This window comes from Agelaius tricolor, unplaced genomic scaffold (assembly GCF_023055355.1).
Source record: "Agelaius tricolor isolate 1412-34295 unplaced genomic scaffold, bAgeTri1.0.p SCAF_32, whole genome shotgun sequence".
NCBI lineage: Eukaryota > Metazoa > Chordata > Aves > Passeriformes > Icteridae > Agelaius > Agelaius tricolor.
In genome coordinates this window covers 1,011,377-1,030,243 of record NW_027269292.1, presented here as the reverse complement: position 1 = coordinate 1,030,243, position 18,867 = coordinate 1,011,377, and the positions used below count along the sequence as shown (strand labels likewise).

General features: G+C 47.9%; 1 pseudogene; it reads right to left on the bottom strand.

Annotated features, from left to right (window-relative positions):
* Nucleotides 1-2,030: 2,030 nt before the first annotated feature.
* Nucleotides 2,031-17,607, bottom strand: LOC139601924 (E3 ubiquitin-protein ligase TRIM58-like; annotated as a pseudogene).
* Between the last annotated feature and the right edge of the window lie 1,260 nt (nucleotides 17,608-18,867).

Sequence of the window (18,867 nt, the reverse complement as noted above, 5' to 3'; positions counted from 1 at the left end):
GTTACTGGTTAGGGGGGTTTGAGTGCCTGGCTAAGCTTATCGTGGGGAGAGTTGAGTTGCCGACCTCAGGGGGTCAGAGTTTCCCCTCTCCGGAGTTCAAGTCCTCAAGAAATATTAGGGTTTCAACTCCCCTAGAAGGTATTAGAGGTTGTCCCCAGGAGATATCAGGAATCATTGTATCAAGCTAAACTCGTAGTTTAAAGTAAAATCATTGTTCCACTGTCTCGTTGCACAGGCTACCACCATTTTGACTTGGGTGGAGGAATGAAGAAAGCAAAAAGAACCAGTCTCAATTTACAATTGAAACCCAGCCCTGGCCACATCTGGAGCCACTTTTGTGGTGCAGTTTGGTTAATTTCTTTGCATTCTTTGCATTCTTCTTGAACTCTGAGAGTGTGTTCGTGTGAGAGTGTTGTGTTGATTTGAGTTTTCCAGCATATCAACATGCGGATGCTGGTGATATAAAAATTCATTTGCTGAGACGGTGTTGTAGCGTGATTGAGTGTTTGCTGGGGTTTTGAAGTTGCTCTAGTTTTGTGTCCGTGGCTGAGATCGCATTTGTGGACTTGATGCACCCTCTTGTGTCAGTTTTAGTGATTGCCAGTGTAGCAGTCTTCCCTTCTCTTCCCCACTCTCCCTTCCGTTACAAACCCGGAAATACCATTATAATTTTCAGAGATAATAGCTTGTATATTTGTAATTATTGAAAATGGGGCTGGTTTCTTCTAAAACTAAAGTGGGAGATTTCAATTCTCCACTGAAATGTATATTGAAAAACTGGAAACAGATTGGAGGAGACCTACCAAGTAAACCTAGACTAATCCAATATTGTCATCAGTAGTGGCCAGTATACCAGCTAACTACCAGACTAAGTGGCCAGAGAATGGTACCTTAGTTTAGGGAAGGAGAGAGGGAAATGGAATGTATTGCCTTATGTGGATGTATTCTTTAATTTGGAAAACCGTCTGAAACTGCAAATGGAGCAGCCAGTGTGGGGGTGAACCTGGGGTAAACAGAAAGTTCCTCATGGCCTGGTAATGGTAAAAGTACCTTTCTCTTCCAATTGATCTTGAGGCATGGGTGAGATGCCTCACCTCTTCTTTATAGAGAATATCTGGAGAGACTACCTAAAATATTTGAAACCATTCTCAGTACCCAAACTGACTGGATATACAGGTTCTGCTAGATAATCTAGTCGATTCTACAGAAAAAGAGACGGTACTACACACTACTAGGAAGGAGGCGAACATTATAGACACAGAGGGCAGGCTACCAGAAACTGCTGAAGAGCACTTTCCCTCCCTGGACTCCCTTTGAGACCCCAATATCAGGGAAGGGAAGGATTTCCTGGGACAATACCAAAAATGGATATTATTTGGCTTTAAACACGCAATGCCAAGGTAAATAATTTGTTCTAAACTTTATGAGGTGAAATAAGAACCTCATGAGACTCTAACTGTTTCTGCAGAATGCCTAAGGGCTACTTCCAGGATATACACTAATATTGATCCAGAAAAAACAGAGGAAGGAAAAGAAACAAAAAGAAACAGGTCAAACCCACAGAACAACAGTATCTATAGTCAGAGAAACCAGCTGCCCAGCCAGCCAAGAAGCCTGCCCCTCACTCAGCCCCCCACTCTGCCCCCAGCTCTCACTGGAAACCCTGGTCTGGCTCTCACTCATCCTGATGATCCCAAAGTCTGGGGGATTGAGGGGGAGCGTCACTGACACAAAACAACAAAAAACCCCAAAATTTTATGAGATCAAAAAAAAAATCCCAAGATAGTAATTTTTCAGGAAAATTCACATTGCACAAGTGCTTTTTTCATACTATCATGAAAGAAAATTTATTTCCCTTGACAAAATAATATTTCCCTCAAAAAACTTTTCATTCTGATGCATAATTTAGAAAGCTGACCGCTATGGCAGATTTGTCCTCTCATTCAATACTTTTGTTCAGAAGACACAAAGTAGCAGCCTGATTACAATGTGATTCAATCACAGTATTGACCTTTGAAATGCAGAGTAAACTACTCATCATCATCAGAAAACTGCAGTATTGCTAGTGGTTCAGTGTCAGGCTCAGCAGCAGCAAGGCCTGTAGAGAAGAAGGGAAGGAATTTGCCTTCCTGTCTGCTGCCATCAGCAATGCTCAAAGTGTACAAAGGTACTGCCTTAAAGACATCATAAAAAGAAACCTTCTTGGCTGGGATGTCCAAGAAGATCCCAATCTTTGACAAATAGCCAGTCACAGTCAGAGAGGTCCAAGGATTCGTGCAGGCCAAATAATCTTGCCCATCTACGCATGCAATAACCCAGAAGCCATTCTCAGGACACAGAGTCAAAGTCCCTTTGCGAGCCACAGATTCACAGGCAATACCCAGGGCCCAGTTTCTTCTTGTCCCAACATTTACTTCCCAATAGTGTTTCCCGGAAGTGTATCCTTCCTTTGCCAACACAAACAGATGGGAATCAAATCTCTTCTGATTTCTGAGCAAGAATCTGATGACACCAGTATCTTTCACTGTCCTCCCATCTGCAGAGATTTCCAATCTCGGATGAGCTGTGTCAGCATCCAGGATGACATCTCCTGCAATGGTCAAGTCAGGCCATTAGGAGCAGAAAACACAAGCTCTGCTTTTCTGAACCTGTCCCTTCTCTGCCTTCATCCCCCTCTCAATTATCCTTCCCCCCCTCTATGCTCAGGTGCACTCAGCAGCCTCTTGTTTTAGGACACCTCAAGCTTCTCCCTCCACTCCTGCCATGTCCCTTTCTGCCAGAGAGAGTGGCAGCCAGCACATACCAAATGCCAGGCACTCCTCCAGTGCTCCTGGGACTACAGCAGGCAGCTCCGAGGAGGAGGCTGTGCTGCTCAACCTTCTCTGCCTCCATCTCTGCATTGCTGGCAGGGGGTGGCCTGAGGGAAAGGACCAGGAGTTGGCAGCAGATAGAATTAGGTTTGGCTGCCAGCAGTAATTAGGTTTGGATTAACTCCTTGCCAAAGTCTGAAGGGGATTTTCAAGTTTTAAGCACTTTTTTTCTCAATAACAGGAGACCACCAGTGTATGATACTGCTTGCACGTGGATTAGAGTGGAAGAGTACCCTGCAGTGCCACAAGGATAAGGGAATGTTTCTTGCCTCAGCTTTCTACATGCATCAGGGGATGGGAAGAACCCTGGTAGGATTCAAGCAAGGTGCAGTGTCACAAACTGAGGTCCTCTAGCTCAATTCTGATTGAAAGGAGAAGGAGCTGCTTCTGCTGTGGAGCAAGATCAGCTTCAGACACTTTTCCTGAGAGGCCCAAGAGCCAAATCAGAAGTGGGAGCTGGAGCTGCAGTGGCCACTGCAAGCCAGCTGTGCCTGCTCCCCCGACCTGAGAAGGCTCCTGACGAACACAGGCAGGGCCTTGGGCAGCACATAACATCAAAAAGTCAGCCAACCACCCTTCCCTGAGTGTGTTCTTCACCAAACAGCTATCTGAGGGGGTTGGGTGTGTTTTCCAGAGCTGCACTCAGGTTCTTGAGTACTCACTTCCTCATCTCACTTATGCTTACCTTTGTAGGACCGTAGGACTGGAAGATCTGTGGGAAAGGAGAAAAGCAGGAAATCAGTGGATTTGTCAAGGCTTGCTGTGGCAATGAAGCAAAATTGGCCAACTCTTCCCCCTTGGTGACAATGAGGCCACTCTCATGCTTCCCTACTCTGACACTGACAGCACAGTCAGACACAAGGCTCTTAGTGTTGCTGGGGCGCTGACAACACAATCAAACAGAATGGGATTGAGGATATCTCTTAACATGACACCCAGCTCTCTCTCCTTCATGACACTGATGCCACACCCATGCTCTCCTACTCCCCCACCACACACACACATACACTGTTCTCTTAACCAGTTCTACTCTCATTTTGTCAAAGAATCCCAGAGAAAACAGTACATCAGGGTGTGTGATAATTTTGTTTTCCAGACATGGGGCATGTGGCTCCAACTCGCTTCCTCTGAGGACCGAGGAGGACTAAAATGTGCCGTGAGATGAGCTCAGCCTCTCTTTCCTTTTCAAATGGGAAAGAGAGGCCAGAGGAATGGCCAGACCCTAAAGTAAAGGCTTTCACAGACAAAGACTTGCCAGGAAGCAAAGGTGACTTTCCAGTTAACCCTGGAGACCCTGTCAAAATGATTGAGCACTGCTGGGCCAGGGGGAAGAGGAGCAGGGCTTGCCCAAGGCCTGAGCCCCTACATTTCATCTGGGACTCTCACACTCCTGGTGGTCCTTCCTTCTCTGAAGTCTCCAGCTCCCAGTGTTCTGAGGCACATGGGCTCTGGAAAAAGGAGAACAAAGACCCTCCCAGCTCACTAGAACTGGTTCGGATGGATTGACTGCTGGAGGGCTGGGGAAGGTGCACAGGTCCTGTGAGCATTCCCAAAGGCTTGAGAAAGGCATGATGGGCAGGATGGAGGGTTGGGATCAGCCCCCTCCATCTCTCCAAACAGCAGTTATGAGCTGTGGGAGACAACAATGTTTGTTTCTCTTAAGGGGAAGAGAAGTGGAGAAAGCAAGAAGACAATACTAAAGGCATGGAGGTGGGCTCCTTTACCACATATTGAGTCATAGAGAGCCCAAACTACACATTCCTTTCAAAGACAAGGTAATGAAGAGGAACCTTGACCACCTGCTGTCATCATTTCAGTGTTCAGGTGTCTTTGCAGGTGGGGACACAAGAGCTACTTGCCAAGAAAATCTGTCCCTCTCCATCCACTTTGAGAAGCTGTGTACAAGAAGCTCACAGGACAATTTGCCTGTAAAGCAGCTTTTGCCTTCAGAGAGATGAAGTTCTGCTGGAAAAGGCCTTGCTCACCTAAGTCATATTTTGTGGACTGCAATGTGCTCTGCAAAGTTTTTTCCAGAGTTTGGATTTCTTGGGAGAGCTGCTGGATGTCCATCAGCTGCATGGATTCCAAGACCCTTGAGGTATTTTCCTTCACTCTCCTTCCTGTAAGAGAAGACTTGTGTCAGTGGAAGAGTGGTTTTGCCTCACCTGAGATGAGGTACAGTACCACAAATTACACCGGACCTTTCTTAGAAAGGACCAGAAAGACGCTGTGCTTTTACTTCCTCCAAATGTGATGGAGAGAAAACAAACCTTTACTGACTCCCAACACCATTTCACCATCAAAGATGTTCCACTGTGATGGGACAAAAGAGCTGCTCACAATGAAGTTCTGCCCCATGCACCCACTCAGAGAAGGCAAATAACTAGATCACAGGACATTTGTAGAGCAGCTTTTGCCTTTTGAGAGATGAAGGCCTGCTGGGGAATGCCCTAGCTTACCTAGTTCATTCTTCATGTCTGCTCTTATCATCTGCAGGTCACACTGTGTGGACCCCTCCATGTTCCGGAATGCTTCCTGTAGAGTTTGCATTTGCTGGGAGAGCTGCAGAAGGTCCTTCGTCCACATGGATTCCATAGCCCTTGTGTTTGCTTCCACTGTCCTTCCTGTGAAGAAAGAACCATCTCACTGGAACAGTCTCATTGCTGTCTTGAGGGGGAGACCGGCAACCTGTAATCACAATGCCTGAAAGCTCTGATCTAAACTTCCTGCCCCAGAGCATCTTTCCTTAGGACTCTCCCATTCCCTGTGGTCCTCCCTAAAGGCTTGACCAAGGCCTGCTGGGCAGGACTGAAGGCAGCACTGACCCCAATCCATCTCTCCAGACAACATGTGTGGGCCCTGGGAAACAACACTCTTTTTTCATGAGGAAGATGTGGTGGGACATCCGCTACCTGTCCCTCAGACACCATTGTGGTCCCAGGAATGCTCACTGTACCTCAGCCTGGGTCAGTGGTCCCCGAGATTGGATATGGACCCTGTGCCTGCCCAGGGCAAGGTCCCTGGACATTTGGCAGAGAGTTCTGGGTGCTGCCAGTGCCCTCCCCTGCCCCCACCTCATGCACTGGCCATGGAGATGCCCCCTAGCCAAGCAGGTGAGCATGGCGTGGGGCTCATCATGGGCATGGACACGCAGGGTGTGCACAGCCTGGCTTCACCCTGCGTGACATCAGGAGTGGGGCCGTAGCAGAAGGGCAGTGGGGAAAGCAACAGAGACAGGGACAAGGTTTCAAGGGGTAACCTTATCGACTATCAGGCAGTGAGAGGACTCAGAGTTCAAACTCTCTTTGAAGCAAGGGAGAGAAGAGGGACCTTGAGCCCCTGCAGAGAACACTTTAGCATGGAAGTGTTCCAGTGGCATGGATGACAAGTCTATTACGCATGTAAGGGCTGTCCTTCCCCATCCCATTTTAGGAGCTGTCAGAGGATATCCTCTCAGGAAAGTTTGCCTATAAAGCAGCTTTTGCCTTTTGAGAGATGAAGGCCTGCTGGGGAATGCCCTAGCTTACCTAGTTCATTCTTCATGTCTGCTCTTATCATCTGCAGGTCACACTGTGTGGACCCCTCCATGTTCTGGAATGCTTCCTGTAGAGTTTGCATTTGCTGGGAGAGCTGCAGAAGGTCCTTCGTCCACATGGATTCCATAGCCCTTGTGTTTGCTTCCACTGTCCTTCCTGTGAAGAAAGAACCATCTCACTGGAACAGTCTCATTGCTGTCTTGAGGGGGAGACCGGCAACCTGTAATCACAATGCCTGAAAGCTCTGATCTAAACTTCCTGCCCCAGAGCATCTTTCCTTAGGACTCTCCCATTCCCTGTGGTCCTCCCTAAAGGCTTGACCAAGGCCTGCTGGGCAGGACTGAAGGCAGCACTGACCCCAATCCATCTCTCCAGACAACATGTGTGGGCCCTGGGAAACAACACTCTTTTTTCATGAGGAAGATGTGGTGGGACATCCGCTACCTGTCCCTCAGACACCATTGTGGTCCCAGGAATGCTCACTGTACCTCAGCCTGGGTCAGTGGTCCCCGAGATTGGATATGGACCCTGTGCCTGCCCAGGGCAAGGTCCCTGGACATTTGGCAGAGAGTTCTGGGTGCTGCCAGTGCCCTCCCCTGCCCCCACCTCATGCACTGGCCATGGAGATGCCCCCTAGCCAAGCAGGTGAGCATGGCGTGGGGCTCATCATGGGCATGGACACGCAGGGTGTGCACAGCCTGGCTTCACCCTGCGTGACATCAGGAGTGGGGCCGTAGCAGAAGGGCAGTGGGGAAAGCAACAGAGACAGGGACAAGGTTTCAAGGGGTAACCTTATCGACTATCAGGCAGTGAGAGGACTCAGAGTTCAAACTCTCTTTGAAGCAAGGGAGAGAAGAGGGACCTTGAGCCCCTGCAGAGAACACTTTAGCATGGAAGTGTTCCAGTGGCATGGATGACAAGTCTATTACGCATGTAAGGGCTGTCCTTCCCCATCCCATTTTAGGAGCTGTCAGAGGATATCCTCTCAGGAAAGTTTGCCTATAAAGCAGCTTTTGCCTTTTGAGAGATGAAGGCCTGCTGGGGAATGCCCTAGCTTACCTAGTTCATTCTTCATGTCTGCTCTTATCATCTGCAGGTCACACTGTGTGGACCCCTCCATGTTCCGGAATGCTTCCTGTAGAGTTTGCATTTGCTGGGAGAGCTGCAGAAGGTCCTTCGTCCACATGGATTCCATAGCCCTTGTGTTTGCTTCCACTGTCCTTCCTGTGAAGAAAGAACCATCTCACTGGAACAGTCTCATTGCTGTCTTGAGGGGGAGACCGGCAACCTGTAATCACAATGCCTGAAAGCTCTGATCTAAACTTCCTGCCCCAGAGCATCTTTCCTTAGGACTCTCCCATTCCCTGTGGTCCTCCCTAAAGGCTTGACCAAGGCCTGCTGGGCAGGACTGAAGGCAGCACTGACCCCAATCCATCTCTCCAGACAACATGTGTGGGCCCTGGGAAACAACACTCTTTTTTCATGAGGAAGATGTGGTGGGACATCCGCTACCTGTCCCTCAGACACCATTGTGGTCCCAGGAATGCTCACTGTACCTCAGCCTGGGTCAGTGGTCCCCGAGATTGGATATGGACCCTGTGCCTGCCCAGGGCAAGGTCCCTGGACATTTGGCAGAGAGTTCTGGGTGCTGCCAGTGCCCTCCCCTGCCCCCACCTCATGCACTGGCCATGGAGATGCCCCCTAGCCAAGCAGGTGAGCATGGCGTGGGGCTAGTCATGGGCTCTTCGACTTGGAGGTGTTTCAGTGTCACGGAGCAGAAAACTGGTTTGCCATGTAAGGACTCTCCTTCTTCAACCACTTTGAGGAGCTGTGGAGAATGAGTTCACAGGACTGTTTGCCTGTAGAACAGTCTTTGTTCTTCAGAGAGATGAAAGCCTGCTGGGAAATGGCCTACTTTACCTAGGTCATGCTCCAAGTCTGTTCTGATCATCTGAAGGTCACGCTGTGTGGTCTCATATCTGTTCTGGAAATTTTCCTGCAGAGTTTGAATTTGTTGGGAGGCTTCATGGTGGTCTTTCTCCAGCCTGGATTCTAAGGTTCTTGTTTTTGCCTGCACTGTCCCTTCTGAGAAGAAAGAACATTTTCATTAGGACAAAGGTTTCATGGTTCATGGTTTTCTTGAGGGAGAGACCATTGATCTGTAATGACAATGTCCAAAAGCTTGTCATTACAGCTGGTCATATGAAATCCCTGTCAAAGCATCTCTTAGGGCTCTCTTAGGCTTCTCCCACTCTCTGTGGGTCTTCCTAATGGCTTGACCAAGGCCTCCTGGGAAGGATGGAGGGTAGGAATGATCCCACTCTATCTCTCCAGAGAGTACTCTTGGGAGATAATATTCTTTGTTATGAAGACTGTGTGGTGTCACAGAGCACAAAAACTGTTTCCTGTGTAAGGGCTGTCTTTCCCCATCCCCCTTGAGGAGATGTGGTGGACAAGTTCCAGGACAGTTTGCTTGTAGGGCAGCCTTTGCCTTCAGAGGTATGAAGGCCTGTTGTGGAAATGTTTCTGCTCACCTAGTTTGTTCTCCAGGTCTACTCTGATCATTTGAAGGTCACGCTGTATAGCAACCTTCATGTTCTGGAAAGTTTGCTTCAGAGTTTGAATTTGTTGGGAGAGATGCAGGAGGTCCTTCTGCCACATGAGTGCTATATTCCCTGTGACATTTGCCTCCACTGTCCTTCCTGTGAAAAAAGACTGGTGTCACTGGGACAATGATTTTTCTCCCTTGAGGTGAGGTCTTTTCCCACTAATGACACAAAACTTTCCTCTTAAAAAGGAACAAGGTGATGTTCTTTCACTCCCTTCTACAACCAGTGAGAGAAGAGAGACCTTGACCATCTCCAGTTGCCACCTCAGCATCAAAGGTGTTCCAGATGACTGGGATATAAGAGCTGTTCCCAAGGAAGTTCTGCCCACTCTGACAAAAGGCAAATGATTAACTCACAGGTCAGTTTACCTGTAGAGTCAGATTGACCTTCAGGGAGAGGAAGTCCTGCTGGGGAATGGCCCTGCTTACCTAGTTCATCCTTCAGGTCTGTTCTCATCATCTGAAGGTCTCGCTGTGTGTACAGCTGGGTGTTTTGAAAAGCTTTCTGCAGAGTTTGAACTTGTTGGGACACTTCATGGAGGTCCTTCTTCCACATGGATTCCAAAGGGTTTGTAGTATTTGCCTCTACTGTCAATCCTATAAAGAAAAAGAACAGTGTCATTGGGACACTCTCATTACCTTCTTGAGGGAGAGAGCAGTGTCCTGATTTAAATTCAATGCCAGAGAGTCTCTTCAGGTTTTCCCTTTGAGTATTCTTGATCAAAAAAGTTATTCCCCACATAAGGATTGTACTTCTCCATCTGCTTTGAGAAGCTGTGGTGGGCAATCACCCAGGACAGTTTGCCTGTAGAGCAGCTTTTGCCTCCAGGGAAAAGGCAGCCTGCTGGGGAATGGCCCTGCTCACCTAATTCATTCACCAGGTCTGTTTTGAGGAGCTGAATATCACACCGAGTGGACTTCTGCTCATTCTGGAAAGCTTCCTGCAGAGTCTGAATTTTTTGGTAGAGGTGCTGGTGGTTCTTCAGCCAAACAGTTTCCAGGGAGTCCACTCTCCTTCCTGTGAAAAAAGACTGGTGTCACAGAGGTAATGATTTTTCCTCCCCTGAGGCGAGGACTTGTTCCTCTAGTGACATAGGCCTTTGCTGCTAGAAAAGACCAAGAAGACGCTGTTCTTTCACCACCTTCAAGGACAGGGGAGAGAAAAGGGACCTTGATGACCTCCAGTTGCCATATCAGCAATCAAAGGTGTTCCACTGGCATGGAACATAAGAGCTGCTCCCAAGGAAATTCTGCACAAGGCACACACTCCAAGGACTAACTCACAAGTCAGTTTGATTGTGGAGCAGTGTTTGCTTCCAAAAAGATAAAGGCCTGATGGGGAATGGCCTTGCTTATCTAGTTTTTTTTTTTTCCTTTTTCTTTCTTTATGTGGGAAGGGCACAAGAAATTCAATTCATTCAAGTTTCCTCATGTCCTGCCTATTTCTAATTTATACTCTCCAGACTTTTCTTTCCTCAGACAATCCTTTCTAATTCAGAGGCCTTGGAAAATAACTCAGCCCTGAAAAACAAAGATGGGGACTTCACATTCTGATGGACCTGTAGGCACTCTTACTGATCTCTTCCTTGGCTTTCAGATCATCTTCCACCAAGAATTTGCTCTGGGAAGGAGCCTTGGCCTCTCTTCTGGACCTGCAGTCTTGTGACATGGAAACTTTTTTCCACTACAGTTTTTACCTGTTGAAAGGAGTCTCAGCACCACTGTGAGCCCTTCTAAACATGAGCTTGAAGCTCCTGTGCTGCTGGTGAGGAATATTGAAAGGGACCCCATTGCCTTCTCACTCCCCAATGGTCTGGCCACAGGGGAGAGCCCAGGCTATGCTGCTTGCCAAGTGAGCAAAGAACATTCCTCTGCCAGCATCCCAGCTGGAAAGAATGGGAATGGGAGAAAAGATAGCCTTAGATCCCAGGGAGGATGGGATCCAGAAGAGTCCAGGCTGTCCTGGTCAGTGCTGGGAAAAGCCCGTTTTTGGGGCAGCTCTGCACCTGGGAACCTGGAGTCCTGAGCATCTGCATGGGGATGGGAAATATAACAAAGGACTTGTTGGAGGACAGTGTAAATGGGAATTTCCAGAGGGGCGGGATGTTTGATTGCACTGCACTAGACCCTCATGCATCTTCTTCTTGCTTGGCACAGGTTTTTTTCCAAGGATTGTGGGTATGTCCTGGCACTGATCCTTCAGAGAAGGCCGATGGAAAGGCTTCTCTTTGTGTCACATAGAACCTCCCCTTGGTCATCTGTTGATAGTCTAACAAGAGAATGAGTCTCATAGAAATGCAGAATTGCAGAGTCAACTCATCAAACAATGGTTTGGGTTTTAAGACACCTTATAGACCTCTCTTTCCAATCCACCATCATCTCTTTCCAGCCTTCCACTAGACCACATTGCTCCAAGCCTTATCCAACCCAGCCTTGAACCCTTCCAGGGATGAGATATCCATAGCTCCTACAGCAATCTGTGCCAGGGCCTCATCTCCCTCACAGGGAAGATTTTCTTCCTATTATCTGATTTAAATCTACCCTCCTACAGCTTAAAATCAATTCCACCTTGTCCTAGTAATCTGTGCCCTTGTAAGAAGTCCCTCTCCAGCCTTCTTGTAAGCTACCTTTAGCTACTGGAAAGATGTCAGAGACTGGGTAAGTTTAGTGTCTCAAGCCAATTCTTTTCTGTGTGTCTGTATGTGTGTATGTGTATGTGTGTCTTTGCGTCTCTGTGTCTGTCTCTGTGTGTGCATGCCTGTGTGTCTGTGTCTGTGTGTCTCTGTCTGTGCGTCTGTGCCGTCTCTGTGTCTGTCTGTGTGTCTGTGTCCCTGTGTGTGTCTGTCTGTGCCTGTTCATGTCTGTGTGTGTCTGTGTCTCTGTGTGTCTATGTGCCGGTGTCTGTGTTTGTGTTTCTGGTTGTCTCTGTGTCCATGTGTGTGTCTGTGTATGTATCTGTGCATATGTCTGTGTGTCTGTGTGTGTGTGTCTCTGTGTCCATGTGTGAATCTCTCTGTCTCTGTCTGTATGTGTCTGTGTGCATGTGTCTGTGTATCTTTGTGTCTGTCTGTATCTGTTTGTGTGTGTCTTTCTGTGCGTGTGTCTGTTTGTATCTGTTTGTGTGTGTCTAAGTTTGTATCTGTCTGTGTCTCTGCATTTCTGTGTCTGTGTGCGTCTCTGTCCCTGTATGTGTCTGTCTGTGTTTGTGTATCTGTCTGTGTGTGTCTCTGTGTATGTGTATGTGTGTGTCCTTGTGTGTGCCCATGTGTGCGTCCATGTATGCATCCATGTGTGTGTCCATGTGCGGGTGCATGCGCACGCCCGCACGCGTGCACGTGTGTGTGTGTGTATGTGTGTGTGTGTGTGTGTGTGTGTGTGTGTGTGTGTGTGTGTGTGTATTTGGAGGCAGGTCAGGCCTTTCTTTCAGGTAAGACAGCGCCCTGCCCCCAGACCCCTCAGATTGACTGAGCTGTCAATCAATCAATCAAACAGCAGGGGGAATTTCCTGCTCAGCCTCTGATTGGCTGAAGTTCCAGAAATCCCATCTAGGAGGTGGGCCCACAAAGTGCCAAGGGATTAAAAGGGATGACCATCCAGTACCAAACTGTCTGGCCTTGCTGGCTTTTTTGGGGTTCTGGTCTTACCAATGTCATAACCCTAGGAGTTGGTAGCTATGCCTGTGGTTTTTGTATATCTTTTCTGTCTTTCTCTCTGTCTTCTCCTAATTCTCTTTTCATGGAACTTTGTGGGTAACTTCACATCTTAAGGATTTAAACATTTCTACGTTCAGTGGGCTAAGTAAATGGGCTAAGTTAATGAAGCTGCTATCAAACTAATGCTAAGTAATGTCACTATAAGTGGTTTCATGTTGAATTTCATGTTGTATTTAATCCTTTTGCCAAAGCTTGCTTAATCTTCTATATTTTTGCAGTAAACTTTTGTGTGATTTTCAGCTCTTGAGAATATCTGGTGGGGATTTATTTCTCCATTGTGCTAGCTACAATCAAGGAACTTTGAGTTTAACCCCTGGATTTAAGTATTCAGGGTGTAACAAAGGGTCTCTAAAGTCTGCCTAGAGCCCTCTCTGCTTCCATTGTTTGTCATAACTACCATAGGCAATGAATATGGAACCATTCTAGATACACCAGGTGGCTGGTACTGATGCAGCAAAACAACTGACAAGACACCAACCCTCCTGCTCTGGAAGACATCTAGGACAGAAAGAACCCACAGTCATCGATAAAATGAACTCAGCAGACATCTTGGTGGGATGGCTGTTGACTATGGAGATGATACCTATGTTTGTATACTTATGTATACAAACATACTTCACATATATATGTGAATGTTTATGTATATATGTTGGAGGGTGTAGGATGTTTGAATGAGTAGATGGTATAGATTAAGTGGTGGAAAATGTCCTGGTTCAGGCCAGGACAGGGTTAATTTTTGCAGTGGCTGGGAAAGGGGCATGACCAGGACCCTAATGTGATTTGTTACAAACTCACATCATTGGCATGGGGTTGGGGGGAAGTGGAAAGGGACACTGTCTCTTCTGGGGAAAAGGGATTCCTTCTGGTCAAAAAGAAAGGGCAGGGAGGGAAGTCATCCTGTACTTGTTTATTGTCATGGCGTCCTTGACGTGGATTTTGCATATGAATGACTCTCTCTTTTTTTACACTTCCATTATTAATATTGTTCTTGTTATTGTTTTTTTTCTTATCTCATTGCTGATTCCAGTAAATTATTCTTGTCTAAAACCATGATCTTCATCTTTCGTTCTCAACTCCATCCTGTAGCAGCAGGAAGAGAGAAGGAATAGGGGACTGAAAGTATGGTGTGTCATTAGGGAGTCTAAGTGGGAGCAGTGAATTGGGGAGTTCCATTCCTAAACCACAATACAGACAGAAATGGAGATGAGGCTGAAGGCACAGAGCTTGAGAGAGGCAACTGGTGTGAAGTCAGTACAGCTTTTGGGGAGCGGTCTGTCCTGCCTGCCTTGCCATGAGCAATGAGGCACTGGTGTGGGCCCTTGGCCATGACACACTGCCACAGGTTCCCAAGGCTTGGCAGGGCCCTGCTCCAGCTCCCACCCAGGAAGGAAAACCAAGGCCACAAAAGCCCCCCAGAAAGGACTGAGCATAGCTGTGCCCTCAGACACCACAGAGCTGGAACACCTGCCACTGGACTAGGGAAATGAGACTTGTCCCCAGCCATGGCTGCAGAGGCAGAGATCTCTGGACAGGCCCTTGCCAAGGTGGGAGGCACCACTGACACTTCTAGGAAAATAGGTCCAGATCTGATGAATGAGCTCCACTGGAAGCATTGGGAAGAATGAGACCAATGGAGGCAGAGGAAGGGACCATTCTAATTCACCCCAGAAAAAGTACCTCAATCCCATCGTCCTTCTTTCTCTTGGCTGTAGATGCCATGGTCCACCCAAGCTCTCATGAATGCAGAGGCATCTTTTTTCTGCCTCTGGATGACAGATGGCAAAATTCTACCTGCAGGAGAACTCAGAATTTGAGCTGAGTGGAAGCTAATGCATCTGTGAGCCAGAAGTAGACCCTACATGGTATTTCATCCTATTTGTCAGAGAGTAGTCTTACAAGAGGCTGAGAAATTACATCCTGCAGCCTCACATCTAAGAACATGAGGTCCTGTGAACCAAGAGGCCTTACCTTGAAATACTAGAACAGCACCAGCAGCCAGTGTGAGAAGGAATAAAGGGAGCTGTATCCAGGAGGCAGGAACCCACTGAGATGCACCTGGAAAAACAGAACCTTTGGGGAAAAAAAAATTCCAAAATTCCTTTGGGGAAAAAAACCCACCCCAAGAGATTTTGTGGAGATAAATGGAGAAATAGTCACAATCCTACACAGGTGGTCAGAGCCTGCCTTCCCTCGGGATGTGCACATCCCTAGGGGCAAGAGGGATCCTGCTCATCTCACACTGCAACCTGTCCTGCCTGCAGTGCCCCGTGGTGCTCTGGGATGGGTCTGGCTGAACTGAATAGCTGTTGCCTTCCCTAGCACTGGAATGGGCCTCACAGGGCTCCTAAAACAGTGAGCCTCCAGCAAAGACTTCTGGGGACAACAGAACTCACCTGAGATGCGCACAGTATTTTTCTTCTCCATCTGCACCAGTGGGCTCAAGATTTGACAGGTGACTTTTCCCACTTACTCTCCTGTAACTGTGACTCAGCTACACACACTGAAGAACTTCTCTCTGTCCTGGTTACTTTCAGTGTCTGCAGAGAGCCCCTGCCCATCCTCAGTAACCCACTGGACAACAGGTTCTGGAAACCATCTGTGTGATCTGCAGCCAAGTTCTAGCCCTCGCCCTTGGGGGCCCTGAATTTCAATGAACACTACACCGGTACCTTAAAGACAAGGGAGTTTGTTAGTGGGAGAAGTTTATTTCCTTGAAAGCAGCTCTTCCTTTGATTCACAGCTCTTTCTTAACCCAGAGTTTCCGGCCAGTTTGTCAGTCTTTCACAAAACCTTTACATTGGTCTTTCTGTCATCCCGCACTTCATCTGCCATAAATGCCAAATTTCCTTTGGCTTAGAGAGAGCTATGGTGTGGGATGGATTTGCTTCTCAGCTCCCCATTATTTCATGGAGCAGGAAGGGAGAAGGTGTGTGCTTTGTATTCTTCTTTTGGAATGACTCTGTAGGATCCCCATCCAATTTTGAGGATTGGTAAAGCAGGACACAGCACAGTAGAGCCCAGGCACCTCCCCATTCCATGCCAGAACTACAGGTGGGCACAGATGGTCACTGACAGGAACTGTGCCAAAGCTTCACCAGTGTGATGAGGTGGGATGCACCACACACAATTCAGAGTCACACTCCTGGTCAAAGCTGGATTTCATAGGAATTTGTCCTGTGTAATAGTAGGAAATGGGCGCTGCCTTGAAGCTTTTTCTCTCTCCTTTCCCAAAAGCATCTCTAATCCCCTTTGGATGAGGGGATTTAGATTTGATCTTAGGAAGAAATTCTTGACTAAGAGTGAGGCACTGGCACAGCTTGCCCAGAGCAGCTGTGGATGTCCCATCCCTGGAAGTATTCAAGGCCAGGTTGGACAGCATTTGCTCCTGCCCATGGCTGGGAAGTTCAAATGAGAAATTCTTTAAGGTCCCTTCCAACTCATGCTTTTGCATGATTCTAAGATCCCCTGATTCCATCATTCTATGCTCTTTTTCATCAGTGAATCAAGGTTCACCAGCTCCATCTGACATTATCAATACCTGCACACAAATGGTGCTGACTGTCCAGCTGGGGGGAACTGGCAGCACAGAACATCTCCTTAGCCCTTACCCCAGCTGAGAAGTCAGAAGACAGAGGGCCTCATTCCCATCAGTCCCACAGCCAGGGATGCTGAGCACTTGGATGTCTGTCAGGTAGCCTCACACCTCCCAGCAGGGATTATTGCAATTTTCCAGCCCCATGTGGGTCAGAACAGGGCTCAGGCTAGGCATGGAAGTTGCAGAACATCTTGACAGGTGGCCTATGCTGGGAGTGGGGAGGTGATGTATTGGGTCATATGAGGGGGCATCAGCTGGGGGACAGTGATATTTTGGAGAGCTCTTTTCCTTCTGTAAGAGTTTTCCCCCTTCCCTACCCAGCCCAGAAAGTCTCCAACCTGCAATGCTGAGCTTGGCGGCCATATCAACAATCTGATCCCTGGATATCACAGTGCTGGCTGGACGTTCTTCAGTGTCAGGGGCACATTCCCAGTGTCAAATCCATCTCTTGGCACTGATATCCATCCATGGTATTTCTGCATCTGTTCACCCCTAAACTGCCTACATGTGTAGATGTCCTCTCTGTGCCCATCTGTGATTTTTCTCCACTGCACTTCAGGATTGTCCAGTGGCTTTGTGGAAGAGATGGTGCAAGGAATGATTGTATCCTGACCAACTACATTGTATCCTATTCCAACTACATTTTCAGGAGACGTGAGCTCAAAATTGTCTGTGAGTGAGCATCTGGCTGAAATCCATCAGAAAATGTACTGGTGTGAAGGAAACAGGGGTAGGAGTCACAGTGGGGAACAACTGAAAGTAATAGATTAGAGGGAGAAAACAGGATGATAAAAGTTATACAGGATGGGATTATTTTGGGGAAAAGGAAAAAAATAAATGCATAATAGCATATCCAGAGCCATTTCATGCACCTCCCCAGCTGGCCTTGCCCTTTTGCAGCCCTTTGTCACCAGCAGCAAGGTGGCTGTGACAATGCCAACTACCAATGCAGACAGGGAAATGCTCCTGGCACTGGGGCAGAGCTGGACAGGGCACAGTTGTCTTGGCTTAGATCTTCCCTGGCTTTGCCAGGGGAGAGAACATCTGACTTCAAACGGCTGGATTCCCCAGGACCAGAGGGGCAGGACAGCTCTGGCTCTTGTTCGAATCAGGGCTGCTCAGGAGACCATAACCCTCAGCTCCACAATTTCTGATCATCTGCAGGCTGGAATCCCCCAGGAAGGAACAGAATGAAAGGAACAGAACAGCTCATGGAAGCATTACCTGAGAAAGGGATAGCCAGAAGAAGTGCCAGAGCCAACAGGAGCCATCTCTTCTGCTCCATCCCTGCAGTCCAAGGGGTGGGATGATCCTGCAGCTGACCTGGAACAGTCACAGAAGGGAAGTGAGAAAAGAAGGGAAATCCTGTCCCAACCCCTTCAGATCTTTCTCCTGGCACTTGTCACCAGCTGTGACTCCTGAAGGTGCCAAATCTCAAACAGTTGAGATCAGAAATCAAGAAAACTTGTGCCTTTCCAGAGATCTCAATTATACTTGCAGCTTCTGGGAATTTCAGTCTAGCATGCTCTCAGGAAGCTGTGACAGGGAAAGCAAGAGAAAATTCAATCCAGTCCCTACTTCCTGCTGTGAAATTTAATGGACACCTTAAAACACTAGTTTAAATCTTTGGTTTGGAATCACAGAATCTTTAGTTTGGAAAAGGCCTCTGAGATCACAGAGTCCAATCTTTGATTAAAGACCCCTTTGACAACTAGACCAGGCACTTAGCACCACATTCAGTCTTTTCTTGAGCATTTTGAGGATGTTGACTCTGCTACCTCATGGGTAGCCTGTTCAAATGCCTGACCACCCCTTCAGTGAAAAATTGTTCCTGACATCCAACGAAAACCTTCTCAGCACAACTTAAGGCTTGAATTTCCTCTTGGCATTTTGCTAGTTTTCTGGGAGAAGAGATCAACCCCCAGCTTGCTACAATTTCCTTTCAGGTGCAGAGAGTGATATGGTCACCCCTTCTCTCACTCTCTTGAGTTTTCATGGGCAGGTTTTGGTAGCAGGGGGGTTCCAGAAGGATGCCTTCTGTGACTAGCTTCCCCTATGTCCAACAAAACCTACACCAGCTGGCTCCAGGACAGACCCACTGCTGGCTAATGCTGAGCTATGCATGGATTGTGATGATGCCTCTGTGATAATATATTTAAAAAGAAAGTTATTGTGCAGATGTAATTGAGACCAGAAAATAGTGAGGTGAGAGCATGTGAGAAGAACAGCTCTGCAGACAGCCAGGTCAGTGCAAAAAGATGAGCGGGAGGTGCTCCAGTACCAGAGTGGAGATTCCTCTGAGAGTCTGTGGGGAAGCCCATGGTGAGGCAGCTGTGCCCCTGCAGCCCATAGAGGGTACAATGTGCAGAGATCTACCTGCAACCTTTGGAGGAGCTCCACACTGGAGTAGGTGGATGCCCAAGAGAGGCTGTGACCCCATGGGAAGCCTGTGCTGGAGCAGAGTACTGGCAGGGACCTGCAGACCCATGGAGAGAAGAGCCCAGGCTTGAGCAGGTAAGGCTGGTAGGGCTTGTGATCCTGTGGG